Below are 2,320 nucleotides of genomic sequence, written 5' to 3'. Positions count from 1 at the left end.
CCCCACCACCACGGAAGCTTTAAGGAGGGAAGGAGGGCTCCTCCCTCTCGCGCACACACCCTCCTCTCTCTCTGGCTCCATTTTCTCCACCACCGGGGCCCAGCCAGTACCCCAGGTCTCCCTTCAGAGCTGGATGAATCCCTGGGGGAGCCAGGAGAAGGAGAGATAGGTGGGAGTTGGGGCAGAGGGAACAGAGGCCTGGGCCAGTTTGGGAGGAAGTAACCACTCAGTGAAGGGGTGGAAGAGGGAGGGTGTCTCAGGCCTCCCCTGCCACTATGGACCAGCTGCTGCTGGGGCCGCCCCCTTCAGGTGGGGGTGGGGACGGCTGGGGTTGGTGGGTGGGGAGCCTGGGGGCCCTGGCAAACCTCCTGGTGGGGGTGATAGGGGGGGTCCCTGGAGGCCGAGGGAAGCAAGACATTGAGGACATTCTGCAGCAGATAATGACCATCACGGATCAGAGCCTGGACAAGGCCCAAGCCAAGAAACACGCCCTAAACTGCCACCAAATGAAGCCAGCTCTCTTTAGCGTCCTATGTGAAATCAAAGAGAAGACCGGCCTCAGCATCCGAAGCTCCCAAGAGAAGGAGTTGGTGGACCCTCAGCTTATGCGCTTGGACAACATGCTTCTGGCAGAAGGTATGGCTGGGCCTGAGAAAGGGGCGGGGGGCGCTCAGCAGCAGCAGCTGCAGCCACAGAAGCTTCCTGGGACAACTCCATCTCCATCGAACACTCGGACTATCGCAGCAAACATGCCCAGATTCATCATATCTACCACTGGGAGCTGGAGAAGTATGAGCAGGCATGTAACGAGTTCACGACCCATGTCATGAACCTGTTGAAGGAGCAGAGCCACACGAGGCCCGTGGCACCCAAGGAGATGGAGCGGGTGGTGAGCATCATACAGGTAAGTTCAGTGCCATCCAGATGCAGCTCAGGCAGAGCACCTGCGAGGCCGTCATGATCCTTCGCTCCCAGTTCCTGGATGCCAGATGGCAACGCGGGAACTTCAGCAAACAGGCCACCGAGGTCCTAAGTGAGTATTTCTATTCCCACCTGAGTAACCTGTATCCCAGTGAGGAGGCTAAGGACAAGCTCGACAAGAAGTGTGGTATCACCGTCTCTCAGATCTCCAACTGGTTTGGCAACAAGCGGATTCACTATAAGAATATCGGAAAGTTTCAAGAGGAGGCAGACATCTATGTTGTAAAGACCACCTTGTGTGTTAGCCAGGGGGGCCACAGCCACACCAACTCCGCAGCACCCCCTTCCTCTACAGGCTCTGGTGGCTCTTTTAATCTTTCAGGATCCGGAGACATGTTTCTGGGGATGCCCTGGCTCAACGGAGATTCCTACCCTGCTTCCCAGGTGGAATCACTCTGACACTCGATGGGCCCAGGGGGCTACGGAGATAACCTCGGGGAGGCCAGATGTACAGCCCTCGGGAAATGAGGGCAAACGGAGCCTGGCAGGAGGCTGTGACCCTATCCTCAGTGAGGTCCCCAACAGAAGGACCAGGGAGTGATCATTCTGACACTTCCAACTGATATCACCCCTCAGGCCACAGGGTAGGGGCTCAGAGGTGACTCTTGACGAGAGGACAACGGCATCCAGAGGACAAGCCCCAGACACAGGAGAAGCATAAGATGGAGAAGGGCAAATGGGGTCACCCTACCCCAGCCAACTCAGTGCTGGGGTTGCTGACTACATGGCAAGGAGAAGAGGGTCCTCTAAGGGGAAGGTGGGGTCTCTTTCCCCTTTTTTCCCTTATTTTCAATCTTTTTTCTCCCCATTTCTTACACAGAAACACACCCAGAACCCTATCTTTCAGATCCTCTCTCTCTCTCATAGAAACATACACAACTATTCTGTTTCTCTCTCTCATAGATACATACACAGCTATTGTTTCTCTATAGACACATATACATTCTCTCTCTCTTTCAGACACATATACGACTATTCTCTCTCTCTCTCTCTCTCTCTCTCTCTCTCTCTCTCTCTCTCCCTCCCTCCCTCCCTCTCTCATTTCACCCATTCTCTCACCCCCACCCCTTATCTGCTCTGGGATCTGTGGAGACACCAGCATTTGCCTTACCTACCAGAGATGCCAAAAGTGGGGACACAACTTCTGGACAGATGACCTGGCCACGCACCCGGGCCTCCCACCCCTCCCCCTCCAGAAGTCTTTATTACCTCATATGCAGCTCATCTTAAACCAATAGAATTTCTCGGTAAAAAAAAAAAGGAAGGGAAGGAGGGGGTGAAGAACTTTATAAAGGAGTCAGTAGACAGCAGAGTTAAAGAAGTAAAGAGGATGTATGTG

At 54.2% G+C, this 2,320-nt stretch overlaps 1 pseudogene; it reads left to right on the top strand.

Annotated features, from left to right (window-relative positions):
* Positions 1-275: 275 nt before the first annotated feature.
* LOC118654666 lies at positions 276-1,544 on the top strand (annotated as a pseudogene).
* The last annotated feature ends 776 nt before the right edge of the window (positions 1,545-2,320 follow it).

This window comes from Myotis myotis, unplaced genomic scaffold, assembly GCF_014108235.1.
Source record: "Myotis myotis isolate mMyoMyo1 unplaced genomic scaffold, mMyoMyo1.p scaffold_m19_p_4, whole genome shotgun sequence".
NCBI classification, from domain to species: domain Eukaryota; kingdom Metazoa; phylum Chordata; class Mammalia; order Chiroptera; family Vespertilionidae; genus Myotis; species Myotis myotis.
The sequence above is the reverse complement of the archived record's forward strand: the minus strand, read 5'-3'. Positions and strand labels throughout refer to the sequence as shown.